Below are 16282 nucleotides of genomic sequence, written 5' to 3'. Positions count from 1 at the left end.
AGCGGTGGGACGACTTGCGGCTGCGAGTCCACAACATACTCTCTGCCAACAGGAGCCAGGCAATGTAAACTGGAGGAGGAGCAAGCTCCCTCATAAAGCTGTCCAGGTAGGAGGGCATATGTGCTAGCCTGATTGGCATGGAGTCAATAGAAGGTGTTGGAGACATGGAGTGTGACGCCACGTCATCGGCGGATGGAGGTGAGTGTCCTAAGAAAGCACTGTAATGCAGAGTCTGATGATAGTCCACTAATATGTCTGTCTAAAGAGGCAAGCCATGGCCCAATACGCACACATTCCCAGCAAAGTTGTGCCTGCATCAAGGCAATGCCATACCGTACACAAACCACACTAAGATGTCAATGGCATGAGTCACACTGCATGCAGGCCCCAAGAATTATGCGTGTCACATACCATACGTCTGCCCTAACATCAGTGACCATTGACGGATGCCTGCATTACCCACCCATGTAGCAAGCAACGTGATTGTCCAAACTCAACTGCCTGTTACCCTCTAATGTGTAGATAAGCAATTATATAAATGTATGCATGATGCTTCTCAAACCATCACTCATGCCGTCCCACTCTTCAACCCCCACAGGCTCCGACCATAACAGCGAGGTGCAGGACTCACCCCCACAGCTAAGCACACCCCAGAAGAGGGCACGGGATGAGGCCAACATGCCTTCCACCTCAAAGGCCCAACCCAAGGCCCGCCATGCACCACCACGGAAAGCACCTACAGATGCCAAGGGCAGCCGAGATGGAAGCTGCAACCCCTGTCCCACTACCACAGGACACAGCTGATGCTCCACACTCAGCTGAGTCCAGCTCAGTCGGGGAGGTGGCAGCCACAGCACCTCTGGCTCAGGAGGAGGTGCAGGAAGAGATGTGGGGCATGTGGAGGACGAATCCTCAGAGCAGCCCTGCACACCAAGTCCTGCACCATCATCCAAGATCACATCTTTGGAGTCAGACCACGCCACCACCCCGTAGCAGTCTGGGGGGGGAGTATTACCAAGGGGCCATGAGCCCCACAGTGGAGCCCCTCCAAGTCCACCATGACACCCAAGCACCCTCCACCTCCACAGGTGTACCAGCAGGGCTGCAGCATCATGAGGAGCTGACTGCCCTTGTGCGTCAGTTTGTGGATGACAATGCCCAGGCAAGGCAGGAGTGTCGGGAAAACATTGCCTCTCTGGGCAAGACAATTACTGATAACACTGCCTCCCTGGGCAAGAGTTTTGCAGACAATACAAGCCGACTGTGTGAGGAGGTATCCGCCCTGCGGCAGGTCCTCATCCGCATTGCCGATGCCATGGAGGCAGAACGTCCGGCACCCCAGATTGAGCAGGCGGCCACACCATCGTCCTCAAGCTCAACCCAGACCAGCCCACTCTGCAGGATGTCGTGCTCCCTGCGCCGGCCGGACATGCCGCCACCTGGTCCAGGGAGTGCAAAAAAGTAGACTGGCCAGCCTGATGAAGGCATTAGACACTTGTTGGGACAGGTGCGGGGGAGTTGTGGGGGGAGGGAAGGGGGTGAGGGTGTGTGGGGAAGTTGTGGGGGGAGGGGGTGGAGATGAGGGTGTGTGGGGGAGTTGTGGGGGGAAGGGGAGGGGGTGAGGGTGGTGGAGGGTTAGTGCACTTTTGTTTACATTGTATATTTCAATACACCCGTTGTGTTAAAAAAAAACTTCAGTAGACATTCATCATTACGAATGTGTCATTTATTCATATACAGTGCATAGTGTGCATGTACCCCCACACCCAGTGCCCACTGTCCAACTATCATGTCACCCTCTGCAGCCATGTGTGTCAGAAATATTGTGCAATCACTGACTGACGCACAGCACGTCCCTCCTGTGCATTGGCACCGCGATAATGGGCAGCCACTTCTTCTTCATCCCCTTCATCATCACCAGGTGGCTGCAGTTCAATGTCAGGGGGCAGGGGCACGTTGTGTTGGATACACATGTTGTGCAGCATGACACATGCCATGATGATCTTGGCCACCTTCTCATGCCTGTAGAGGAGTGCCCCACCCGACGGGCTAAGGCGGTGAAACCATGCCTTTAACAGGCCAAAGGTCAGCTCAATGACTACACGGGTACGGGTGTGGGATCGATAGTAGTCCTCCTTGTGCCTGTTCTGTGGGTTATCGGACAGGGGTGAGGAGCCACAGCATCAAGGGACGTCCACTGTCACCTGCATGGGAGGCTATAAAAGGTATATGGCAGTCGATTGATGATGGACAGCTGTACTAGTCACACATGCCGGCAGATTATCGTTGGTCACATGCACATGTCCCTGGTTGTATGAATGCCATTTTTAGGCCCTCAATGTGTCGTGTGCCATGGAATAATGGTGTGGGTTGCATCTTCAAGATGATACACGGTATGCTCTGCCGTCTTGTGGCTCGTGCATTGTGTACGCATACAGCTGTGTCTGTGACAATTTAGTGATGTGCTGCGTTCTGTAGGATTTTCTGATTGGGAGCGTTGGCAGTAGGCTCTGCAGTATTAGGCATTCAGTGCTGATTTTTTCCTTGGTGACATGCTGCATTCCTGTGGTTGTAGCAGCCCTGTGACAGCCAGTGGATTCCCTTGGTGGTTCAGTCCAATGCTCTCCCATGGATGCTTGTCCTGTGTGGTGATTCGCTGGAGACAGCAACATAGTGCAAATACACTGCATGTTGCTGGATGGTGTTACGGAGGGTGAGGTCCACTGATGAGTGGTGCACGTGTTGTGGGATGTGGGCTGGTTTACTGTTAGTCATGTTGTGATGGGTGACGACCTTACTACATTCTTATGGGATTGGGTGTCATGTTCTGTTTGGGATGCTTTGGGGCACAGTGTTTAGCAATGTGCACATCGTGCTTTCACATAAACATTGACACCATGGTGGTGTGTGCATCTCTCCCCCCATTTCACTGCCATGTGCCTATCATGCAACTTACGAAGCACCCAGGCACGTCGTACAGCATGTCGCTCCGAGAAGCGTGGTAGCGTGGAGTTCCGCAGGACCATTGAGTCATGAGTTGATCCGGGATATCGGGCACAACAATGTGTAATGATCTTGCTGGCGTTGCATACCATCTGCACTTTGATGGAGTGGTATTGCTTGCGGTTGCAGTACACCACCTTCATGGCATGCGGGACCAACAACTCCACGTGGGTGCAGTCGAGGGCCCCTATACAATTGGGCATGCCTGCCAGTGCATGGAAGCCAACTTTGGTATCAAGAATCTCCTGGGGAGTCCATGGTAGGGATATGTAGTCCCTTGTGTGCTTGAGGAGGGCAGGACTTGGTTCAGAATGCAAGACAATAAGGGTTGTGATATGCCATGCATGTACCCCACTGTGTGTTGTTAGGTGCCTGTGGCAGGGAAGTGGAGCACCAACTCCACCTTCAGTAGAGGGGGGGTGGCGGTGCGTATTTCAATGAGGCTGACAATGTCATCATGCATCATGTCCACGATGGTGGTGATGGTGTCCCGGGTCCAGATGGTACAGGGTGTGGATCTGCACCGGGGTTAGGTTGAAAGGACTGGTGCCTTCATGATGCCGGTATTTGTTTGTCCGCCTGACTTGTGATTTCCTCCCAATTGTGGCATGCCATTATTGCCGGTATGGGGGGCCGCGTGCCCGCGACCTTGCCGCTATTAGAGGCACCGTTATTTACGGTGCAGCTAATAGCGGGTTGGCAGGTCGGAATAGCCCAGAGCGGTAAGCGATGCCGGTAATCCTTTACCGGCATCGTTTTTCCCTTACCTCCAACCTCGGAATGACCCCCCTTGTCTTCGGGTTCATAGCAATTATCTCTGAAAGCTATTTTCTTCTCTCTTGGATGGGGAACACATTTCCTCAGCATGCAGCAGTGTAGGCCATGAGTACTTGGTGAAATCACCCTGGACTTGGCTTTACAACATGCAAATGCTCAGGCAGTAAATCAGTTCATGTTCTGGTTTGAGACTGTTTCCCAGCATGCAATATTTCAGGCATTGTACACACACTCACTCCCCCCCCCCATCTCTCTGCATAGATTAGCCTTTTCTTTGCCAAGGTGCTTTGGCACTTTTACCCCAGATTCCGAGGTTCAGATTTACCCCTTGGACTTCATCAACTTCCTCTCATGCTCTCAACATGGTTCTCTTCTCTCTGTAAGCAAGTACATTTTTGCAGGTTCTTCCCCTCGGCTCTCCTTGGATTTTGACTGATCTCTTTTTCCATGCTCCATTCACTGTAATGGCTTGGTAGATTGAAGTGAGCCTTGTTGTGGAACTTCGCTCGGCTTGCGCAGCATACCTCTTCCACTGTTTGATTCTGTGTTCACCTATCTGTCAGTGTCTTTCTGGCCTATCACCACTCGGTAGATGGTTTTCCCTCATCCTCTGGCATTTAGGAAGACCTTGGATGAGAGTCCACCTTCATTGGTCTGCTCCCGTACATCAGCCCGCCGAGTACGGGAGGTTTGCCTCCACTCCTGCCCCGAGTACGATGACTGCCAGTTTTTCCCTGCACAGCTTCATTGCAGGTAGATGAGGATCCTCCCCTCTCCTCATTGCAGGGATGTTCATGTAGCCACGGCTCTGCTAGACACCTCGGCTGATCATAAGAAGGAAAGAAAGACTTCCAATAGTGATTCTTTGCAAGCTGCAGACAATGATTGTCACAGCACTTTAGGAACGGGCACAGGAGATGTGGTTTTATCCTGAATTTTATAGTATTTGAGATATGTTTTTGAGTATGAATTGTCTTGATGAAACGTCAATTATAATGCATTGGCAATGGCTGATGACAATCTTGTGCAATATTTGTAGGAAAACATGCACAAAAAATGTTTCTTGCAGATCGCGGAAAGCATATAACTGCTGTTTCGACACAACCAGATACTTTGGTTGTTTAATATATAAGATATTGTCAAGTGACTTACTAAAAATTAAAAACTGTGACAATAATGTACCCATTATTCAAGAAAGGTAATGCCAGCAGTAGAAAAGGTCCAAAAATATTTTCGTCTTGAGTTTTGCGTAATTATATTGGAAATGGTTGAGTGATTGCTTAATGATCACAAATTGGGTACCAAAAATATCTGGTATCAGGTAATATTGTCCCCATACATAATGTTGCGGGAACAGGTCGTGGTGATATTATGAGGGTAATTCCTGGAATTAATGTGTGCTGAAAATCGCAGTGCACACGTGCGAAAGCCGTGCAAGCGCCCATTTGGCGATCCATGGAAGGTGCTGCACGTGGTTTACCTGTGACCTGCGCCAAATCTGCATGTGGCACACACGTCATTGCGACATCCTGAAGGTTGTGCGCGAGACGCCCAGTGAAGATGCACACCGCCCAGCGCACACACCTAAAAAGGGGTGGATCACGCGGAATGGGGAACAACACGCGAAAATGTGGGCGTTACGGGGGAAGTACCGCAACAAAATCCTCGCAACGCCCACATGCGCGCTAACAACATGTATTCATGGAATCAAACAGGGAAACCAATGCACAACAAAAGACGTGCTAAACTGGAAAAACATACGCCAGGTGAAAGCTGGCGTAAGCGCCCCTGCGCAGCATATAAGTACGCACAAACAACAAACAAGCTCATAGCGCTACGATGAATGTACTGTTCCTCGCAGCAATGGTCATGGGACAACGCAGGAGGAGGAGGATAGCCAGGCGCTGCATTATTTTTACCCAGGACCAGCCTTTTTGGGATGCCTGATGACCAGGTCTATGGCAGGTACAGGTTTCCACCCCATATCATCCTAGACCTGGTTGCTGAGTGGGAGGATTACCTCACATCACCCACCCTGTGCTCCCAAGCGCTGAGCCCCTTGGAAAAGGTGCTCAATGTACTGCATTTTTTGGGCACTGGGTCATTTCAGCGGACAACTGCCGTAGTTGGGGGCATCTCACAGCCCACGCAGTCATGCTACCTACACCAGGTGTTGGCAATCATGGCTGCACGCCCCTCAGTCCGCAGGCACATATACATGCCCAGAACACCCGCAGAAAGGCAGGCCGTGGTCCAGGACTTTTACAATGTGGAACACTTCCCCAAAGTGCTTGGTGCCATTGAGTGCACCCATGTGGCTCTAGGTCCACCTAGGGCCACTGAGCACATCTATCGCAACCGCAAGCACTGGCATTCCATCAACGTGCAGGTGGTTTGCAATGCCAAGGGTATAATCACCTCTGTCTAGGCAAACCATCCAGGGTCTACCCATGATAGTTTCATATTCAGAATGTCACCCCTAAACCGAGACATGGAAGTAGGGAGGCATGGTGACACATGGCTCATTGGTGAGTACAAATACCTGTACACATGCATGCATGTCACAAACAGAGAAATGGCAAAACCCAACTAATCACAACCATTATCACTTCCCCAGGGGACAGTGTCTACCCTCTGAGCAGTTACATAATGATGGCAATACAGAACCCCAACACACCACCCAAGGTAAGATACAACGCAGCCCATATTGCAACCCAGGGCATAGTGGAGCTCACATTCGGAGTGCTGAAGTCACGTTTCCGCTCCCTTGACCGCTCTGGTGGCCAGCTGCTATATGCCCCCCCCAGTATTGTGCAGGATCATTGTGGGAGCGTGTGTCCTGCACAACGTTGCAACCTGGTGGGGCGTACCAGTGGACATGGTGGTGCCCCCACATCTCCAACCACATGCACGGCCACTGCGCATGGGAGGGGAAAGGGCATGTGGCGAGGCAGCCCGTACCCAGCTTGTGGCTACATTTTTCACCTAAAATCCCACCACTGCGGAGTGCACACAGGCCTGGCACATACCAGGTGACAATCGATGATGGGAAAGGGACAGTCAACTGTCACAACCTTACCACCCTGAGAATGTGTCCCTGGAAGTGCTACATTGTGTGCATCCCTAGCTACTTAAAGAAACTCAATGCCGTGTGACCAAAAGCCACACATTCATGCTGCATAATGGACTACCCCCTTTCAAAACTGCACACCCAAATACTGGTATGTCACCTAACCCGTCCCAAACCCCATGTCACCCCCAACACACCATGGCATGGCATGCAATGTGAAAGCAACCAAATAAATGCACAACACATGACACAACTGTCACCAAGTGCACCATCACAAACGGAGACAGGCCACAGACAATTCCCTCTCACATATGAAAATGAAACTGCACACATGAACATATACTTACCAGCATGACTAATCATGAATACAGGACCCAACAGTGGCAGCGTCAGACAGTGACCAATCACAATAGCCCAAGTGTCCCAATCTGACAAAGCCACCACATGGACCCCTCCCGTCTTCAGTGTGTTACTGGTAGGTAAATGTAGCAGGGTACCACATACAGCATGAACTGGATCTGCAATGGAGACAGGCAAGGTAGCACATGAAGAAGCAACATGTAAATATGCATAATGAGCAATATTAAATACAATATACATATCAAACATGCAGTGGAGAAACCATCATGAACCCCCACTAGGGATTTATACACAGTTTGGACTACAGACTGGCCACACAACTGATGGAAGCCCAATGCCTCTGTGTAAGTTACTGTCACATGGTGCCCTCCTTGCAAGCCCATGGAAAGGAGTGGCATATGTGTCTGGACCCCAAGCCTCAAACACAAACACAAGACAAGCCTGTATGGGCCCAGCTGGAACACACAGTGGATGCCTTCGGATGCCACACAAAGCAACACACTGTTACATGAAGGCACAATAGACAGAAAAAGAGAAAAAATAAAAAAACAAAATCAAAAATGGCCATGGTAGACCGGGGTGGGGAGGGCCACCCAGGAGGGTGGAGGTGCAGGGTGCACCTCAACACCCACATGCGTGGATGTTGAGAAAAAAATCCCTCCATGGTCTCATGGCCTGCACAGCTAGCTGATAGTGGGAGAACTGCCATCCCTGTCGTCACCCTCTGGTGCAATATGAGAAGGTTTGCATGGTACGGGAGGCAGACCAGGCAAAGCCCTGGCATGCTCCTCCATGGCAGCAGGCATGCAGGTTTGAAAGGTTTGGTTCTGGAGGATGATGGTCCGGAGGTCCCCATGCAGCACCTCACATGTAGCACAGAGTTCTGCCTGCAAGGACTCACGTGATGCACATATCTCTTCATGGGTTGCCTGGAGCTCAGCTGAGATGTTGTGTGTTAGCTGCTCCAGCTGCTGTTTTGACCGTCTACTCCGGGACATCTCAAATTCACCCAGAGTAGCTCTGAGGGAGCTGTTATCTTCCCTCAGGGCATCTCTGTGGGCCTGTGCCTCTGCAGATATGGCTGTGCGCAGAGCCCACAGTTCAGCCCGTCAGTCCCTGTTGGCGGCCAACATGTCCTGCCTCTGTGAGCGGCACGTGGACCGAGTTGCCTGTTGCTGGAGTTCCACCTGCCTTTCGGGGAGGGAGAATGGAAGTGGCCACCCTTTCCACAGCCTGATCCATCATCTCACATGATCCCTCCTGTTGTTATGCAATTGCATAAATGGAGTTCTCCCACACAGTATTGCCTAGTGGCATACGGCCACTGCGTTGACGGACACAACCACTGTCGGGCCCAAGGAGACGTGCACCTTGCTGTGCTGGCGCTGCCTGTGGCTGCAGGACTGCATTCCTCCTTTGATCTGCTGCCCCAGGAACAGGAGAAAATAGTGTGGAGTGTGACCCTGCATCCATAACCACCACAGACGAACATTCCAACACTGAATGGGCCATTGAGGGGTCTACCCCCAGGGCAGGTGTGTTGGACAGAACAGCATCCTTGCCAGAAACACTCACCTGCGACGGGACATATGTGTCAATGTCTGATTCAGCACCTGAGCCATAGATATCCTCAGAGGTGTACTCAGAGACACCCATGGACAGGATGGTCTGTAGGAGCAATGGATTCTCGTGCGGCACCACCCCACGTCCTCCACTGGTGCTTAGTTGGGGCTCTGAGTACTCCTGTCCCTGTGCCATCTCCTCCTCCTCCACAGCTTCGAGTGCCTCATCACCTGCACAAAATGAAAAAGAAGTCATGAACACAAACGTGAACAGCATAGCCCGTACACATAGGCATCACAATGTTGACATCCAATACATTAATCAGACATGTCACAGATGACACAAACTCTGCCATGCATCCAGTGCCAATGAAGTGGAAGGGAACCCAGAAAGCAGACACTGATTAGTCTAAAATGGAAAAGCAACACATGTGCTGCATGGTTCATAGTACCTGCATCACACATAAACCGGTGAGTGGCATGGACCATCCACAAACATGAGAGATGCCAGCACACATATGGCACATAGCATAGCCATGGCAGAACTGACAAGGACACCCAGATGGGAGTTAATCACTACTGTCCCCCATCCATGTAAAGTGCATTTCATCAAACAAAACATGCAAAAGAGTGGGACAAAACACACATGTGTCACACGCTGCAACAATGCCAGTGTGTTCAAATACAGTGATGGGAGGTACATGGATACATCAATGGTAGGTCATTTTGACATGGCACAAGTCAATTGGCATGTTGAATGTTGAAACAGAGCTCAGAAGTGAGCGGGTGCAGTACATGTGTAGGTCCTCAGCTGTCAATAAAGAGAAAAAAATCTAATTACAATGTCGTGTCATGATGTCAGTTTAAGGGCAAGTGCAGTCATCATGTGCAAAGTGTTTGCAGTGGTTAGTAGGGATACAGTGAACCCCAAACCCAAGGGCGGGGGATGGATTGGAGGCACTACATGGGTCACATATGGCAGTTATGAGTACATAGCCTGACCTGGCACTCGATCACAACACAATGACCCAAGCAACATACACATGGTCTGGACACACACGTCTGGACACTCACCAGACATTGTCTTAAAGATGTGGGATGTCTCCCACGCCTTGGATCTGATCCTTTGTGATGAACTCTCCAGCGATTGCCTTATGTTCTGTGAGTTCATCCTCCTCTGGTGGTGACCCACTGCCAGTCAGCAGAGTAGATTAGTAATTAGAAGCCAGCTTGTTTTTAGCTTGGCGTTTGAGGTCATGCTATCGCTTTGGTCAATCATCAGCTGTGCGCTTCACAAATCCCAAGATACTAATGTGGTCCACAATGCACTGCCAGTGGGCCCTACGCTGAGCAGGCGTAGTTTTGCACCCTGCCATCACCAGCATGTTGCGGCCGTGTTCCGACACGTAGCCCACAACAGGTCCACAATATTGAAACTCCGCTTCCTTGACGTGCCGGAGGGTCAAGCCGTGTCTGGGGTCCCAGCTTGTTCCCCAAGAGCACACTTCTTCCTCTTGAGGTGGTGCAGACCCTGAGTGGCTTACGCTGCTCCGGACTGTAGGGGCCGAAGCACAGGTGGACTGGCCACTGGAAGCAGGCAATGACACGATGACCAACGGTCTCACTGCAGGAATTGGCTGCTGGGTGCTGAAGCCAGGCCCTAGCTCCACAACTGCCTCGGTGTGAGTGGCCGGGAACAACACTGTCCCGGCTGGGTAACTCACAGCTGAGGTGGTGTCAGCTGCAGCTGCCCCTGCAGCCTCCACAACTTGGCTGCTCAGGCAGCAGATGAAATTGCTGCCCCAAATCCACGTGGCCTGGTGACAGCAACTTTTACCGCCACACGTAGCTTGGACTTCATGACACGGAAGTCGGCCTGTGAGTCATCCCGTGCCTGTTCTGTGACCAATCCGGGCCGGGCTAGCAGGGCCTGAGCTGGGATGGTGTCAGCTGCATCTCCCTGACCCACTGGGGGGGGCATGGCTGTCCCTGAATGGTCCTGGACACACTGCCCTCTTGGGTCACCCTGCCCACATCGTCCACCACTGCCACCTTGGCCACCCTGGTCATCCTGGTTACGTCCCCTACCGCGGACACCTCTTGGAGGTCACCCAACTTTGCCTCCCTTACCACTTGGTTGCCTCCCAACCATGGCACTGATGTACTTGTGCGAATGGTAGGTGCAGAAAACAATTGTCCTGGGCAACTGGGGTGAAGGGGGAAGGGTACTAGATGGAATAAGTACCCCTGTGCTCCTGCAAGGCTATCTATGACCCCTGGGGAAAATGATGGGTCACGCAATGCTCAGGCACCCGAAAAAAAATAAACGTGCACGCGACCCCTTGGTAGCCCACGTGCATGGAATTAAGATCCTGCAGCACACTGTGGCACCCAGAAACACAAGAAATGTGTACGCATGGAACACGCAGGCTACTATGAACTTGTGAATGGTGTACGTGACACACAGGGGCAACGACAGTGGAAATAATACGTGCGCGACTCACTGCCTGGAAAAAGTACGAAAAAAACACAAGCACAGTTGGCAACTCCCCCGCCAAAACAAGAAGTAAGGTCTGCTGCAGTAAACAAAAAGTACGCACTGTAATGGTTGTGAGGTAATCACGTGTGAACCCACAAGAAGTAAAAGAATCACATGCTCGCTCTCCACAATAAGCACATACAGCAAAATGGCATCCTACATGGACCTTTAACCCGTGCGGAAAGCAACGCCTACGCGCGTCATGTCACTTATGCGCTTACGCACTAAGGGCCTTTCCTCAAATTACACGCTCATGTGCTGTTTTTTCACATGCAGACTCACTCTGCATCAAGCTGGCCACGTGACAACACAAGGAAGACCACCCAGAAGGCCATTTACATGCCCCCAGAGCCCCAAGCAGCCTCCTACGAGCCATCTGCTGCTGCCAGCCTGCCCGCTGCCAACGTGCCCTGCAGGAGAGTTGCAAGGTCTGGAAAAGACCCGGGGCTAAGCTGATGTTGGTACTGTTGGGACTGGGGGCTAGCTAGTCTTTTGGCTGTAGGTCCTGAGATTCTATCTGGGGCTACAACCAAAAGATCAGGGGCTATAGCCCCCTTAGCCCCCCCCTAGCAACGCCCCGGTGCCCTGCTATTTGGTCCCTGCACAGAAGCCATTGCAAGGGATCCTGTTCCTGAGACCACCTCTGCTGACCCAGAAGACTCCCGAATGGTGTACCATTGCTCCACAGCCCAACCCCAGGATCCAGTTGCCCACCCACACCTGCCTCGGGGGTTGCTATGTCGGACCAGACACGATCGGGGCCAGTGGCAACCCCCGGCAGACAGGCAGAGGACTGTCAGCTTCACTGCAAATGAAGTTGGCATCCTGGTGGAGGAAGTCCTGGGGCATTATGATGCCTTCTTCTCACCAACATCGCGCCTCGACAAGAAAGGACGGAGGAGGATCTCGTTGGACATCATGGATGCCATCAATGCGGAAGGGGGCATCCCTCGACTACCAATGCATCCTGAAGTGCTGGGAGGACTTCAGGTCCAGGACCCACAGCAAGGTCCGGCACCTCATAGCAGCTCGTGGAGAAATGGGGCGCCGGGACCAGTTTTCCAACATCCAAATTTGTGTCCTGGAGTGCACACGCCCAGTGCTTCACCACCATGTCCTCGAGCTTGAGTCGAGTGGCAAGTGTCCATGTGTTCTTGTCCAGCGTAATGCATGTTGAGGTGTGGCAGGAGTGTGCACCTTGGCCTCATGTCAAGCATGCCCCAGGTATGTATGTCTGTGTGCAGGGCCATGACAGTGCTGCATGTGAGTCCACTGAAGCCTGTTCCACGTCAATGGTGTCTGTGTTGCAATGCATGATGTGCACCAACACGTGACGATGCAGAAATGTTTGCATGCCTGTGTCTGGACTTGGCCATGTTTGGGGTTTGAGACATGGATGCTGATGTCACTGTCATGGTCATGCATGGTGTACATGAGTGTGTATCTGAGTAGTGTGTGTGTGACTGGGAAACGCCATGGATGCATGACACATGACCATCACGATGTGTGAATTCACTGATGCAGCCTAGTTGTCCATGAATTCACTGTGTCGGGAGGTAGACATGGCCAGATGCATGAATGTCTGGTGGTGTGTGTGCATGTGATCAGCATGTCCCATGATGCATGTGGTGTTCAGTCCCCCCATCAGATGTTCCAACAGTGCCTTGGACATGGATGCAAATGTCTGTTTCATGTGCCATGCCTGTTTCTGCATGTGTGTTGCTTGTACTGATCCATGTGTTGTGGAGGGTGATGATGGAAGTGACGTTTGACAGTGCCACTCATGTGGAATTGCTTTGTGTCTAGCAGACTATTGTTCAGTACCCTGATACTTGTGTTCAATCTCTCCCTATCTACAGCAGTGACTGAGGAAGAGGGCGGAGACAGTGCTGTGGACCAGAGCAGCGGTGATGCCTCCACTAGGCCGGGACGCAAGGCCCAGTCACCCTCCCAGGACATGTCATCTTCCAGGAGCAAGGGGACTGGTGCCGCGTCCATGGCCAGGCCTGCCGAGGGGATGCCCAAGAGGCGGAGGTTGTAAGTGGGCTCCTCGGCAGCGGTATGGGCAGGTGAGCCCCCACATGGACTGCCCACAGCGGAAGACGGTGCGGAGGCATCCAGGTTGGTTGTGGGTGAGGAGGAGGAGGAGGCCGCATCAGACCCACACATGGGGCCTGTTGGGGGTGTTTCCACTGGTGCAGATGGTGCAGTCCAGGGGCAGAAGCAGGAGGCAGCAGAGGTCGCCGCGGAGGGGCCTGTTCCTAATCCTGTCCGTGATACTGAGACTGCATTACCATGCACCGGCAGGGATGCCCCGTCCCAGGCCGTCTGCAGGTAGGTGGGAGTTCCACGTCAACTAACAATCCTCTACCTGCGGACGTGGTGATGCGCGACAGGTTTGAGCCCGTCCTAATCAGTATCGCGTTGCCCACACATGCAATTCATGATGAAGGGACCAACAGGTGTGTGCCAACATGAACCGGTTAGGAGGGTTCATTGTCGGGGGTTTCCACCATGTGCTGGGCGCTCTTGGGACCCTCTCCTCCTCTTTACACACTATGTGCCAGTCATACTCCATGCCGTCTTCCAGCCCACATGCCAGCAGGGTACCCTGTGGACATGCCCAAGCGACCACGGCCAGGCTGGTGGAGATCCCATCCCTGCCACAGTAGGGAGTCGGAGGTCCAGCAGAAGTGGTCACTCAAGCAACTGGACCCCTGGCAACAGAGGCTGTGCAGGCACCATCAAGCAGGGCACGTGCACGGCGTCCCCGGGTGTTGCCATCTTCCCGGAGGCAGTCGTGGTGGCACAGACAGATGTCATCAAGGCAGCTGCAGGCTCGACGCGGGAGGCGTCATGACTCGGTGCTGACTACATCACAGAGGCAGGCATCAGCCGAAGGGCAGGAGGACCCTGGACAAAGTGGGTCTTCTGTGTGACAGTGATTGGGCCAGGAGATAAGTACAGAGTGGCGGTGGGCAGAGAGGGCACGGCTCACCATGGTCAGGGCGGAGAACTCCATGCGGTGAGCCTTGAGGCGGGCACAGTTCCTTGTGGAGACTCGCAGGGAGTTGGAGGAGAGCATGGCGACGTCCCTGCGAGTCCTTGAGGATAGAGCACAGTCCCGCCTCCGGGCCATAGACTCGGAGTTCAATGATGCCCTGGCCAAGACTCTTGGGAAGAACGGTGAGCCGTAGGACTAGCCCGCCGCCATTGTAAATAGTTATTTAGGGTTAGGTTTCCTTTAGTTTTATTATTATTTTTTGAGTCGACTGCCATTTTTTGTATATAGTTGTGTTTTGTAGGGTTTTTGGTAAGTTTCATTTTCTTTTGAGATCATGGACCCTCAAAATATCCTTGTAAATAGTTGTGGTTCTGTGGATTGTTTTCATCTTTTTTTTGGACACCTATGAATGAATGTTTTTTTTTTATTTGCCCTTTCAATTCTCATTTCTGGACTCTGGACATGGCCCACTTTGAGCATTTTTTTTCATTTTTGATCACATATTTTTTCCCAATAGCATTTCAGTTCAGTTCACATTCATACATTTTTTTTGTTCTCATGGTTGTTTTGCGTTTGGTACATTTCTGTTTTTTAATACATTTTCATTTGTTCAGATATTTCTGTTGTCTGCTCTCATTTGTTTGGTGCATGTGTCAGTCGTCATTGCCTGAGTCATGTTTCGCTGTTGTTTGGCCATGTGGGGCATGTCTTTGGGTGCATGCATGTGTGCTTCTATGAATGATATGCCATGGGGACTGTACTGGGAAGTAGGGACAATGGATGGGTGTGGAGTTGCACTGTGGGGGGGGGGCAGCGTGGAGTGGCATTTGGGTCAACATTTCCTACATGCTTATATGTTCTGACAATGTGTTGGTTGGGAGGACATGAGTCGGGGCCTGCTTGCAGGTGCCCGTGACTGGTGGGGGTCATGAGTCGGGGCCTGCTTGCAGGTGCCTGTCACTGGTGGGGGTCATGAATCAGGGCCTGCTTGCAGGTGCCCGTCACTGGTGGGGGTCATGAGTCGGGGCCTGCTGGCAGGTGCCCGTCACTGGTGGGGGTCATGAGCCGGGGCCTGCTTGCAGGTGGCCGTCACTGGTGGGGATCATGAGTCAGGGCCTGCTGGCAGGTGCCCCAGTCACTGGTGGGGGGACATGAGTCGGGGCTTGCAGATGCATGGCGTCATGTGGCCTGCCTGCGGGGCATGGTCGGGGGTGATGGGTGGTCCCCTGTGGTGTGGGCTGCCTGCGGGCCATGGGAAGGGTTGTAGGGGGTCCCCTGTGGTGTCGGCTGCCTGCGGCCCATGGGGAGGAGTGTAGGGGGTCCCCTCTGGTGTGGGGTGCCTGCAGGCCATGGGGAGGGGTGTAGGGGGTCCCCTGTGGTGTGGGCTGCCTCTGGGGCATGGGGAGGTGGCGAGGGGCCACCCCACAGCCAAATCGCGTGAAAAGCGCACTCGCGTGACCCCGGAATACACATACCCCGCTTGTGCCAGCAAAATCATGTGAAAAGCGCACTTGCGTTCTCCGGAATACATGTACTCCGCTCTCGCCAGCCAAATGGCGTGAAAAGCGCACTCGCCTACCCCGGAATACACGTATCCTGCTTGTGCCAGCCAAATTGCATGAGAAACTTACTCACGTACCCACAGATTCACGCACCCGCGTGGTGAGGACCTGTGTGCACCCCCTGCAGCCAGCCCACAACACAGGGGACCTCCCTACACCCCTTACCATACCCCACAGGCAACCCACACCACAGGGTACCCTCTACACCCCTGACCATGTCCCGCAGGCAGCCCATCACCCCTGACCATGCCCCGCAGGCAGTCCACACCACAGGGAATCCCCCCATAACCCATGACCATGCCCTGCAGGCAGCCCATCACCTCTGACCATGCCCTACAGGCAGCCCACTCCACAGGGGACCAGCCTACACCCCTGACCATACCCGCAGGCAGCCCACATCACATG

The sequence above is a fragment of the Ambystoma mexicanum genome, chromosome 11, assembly GCF_040938575.1.
Source record: "Ambystoma mexicanum isolate Mex_15411 chromosome 11, UKY_AmexF1_1, whole genome shotgun sequence".
NCBI lineage: Eukaryota > Metazoa > Chordata > Amphibia > Caudata > Ambystomatidae > Ambystoma > Ambystoma mexicanum.
Note: the sequence above shows the minus strand (reverse complement) of the source record.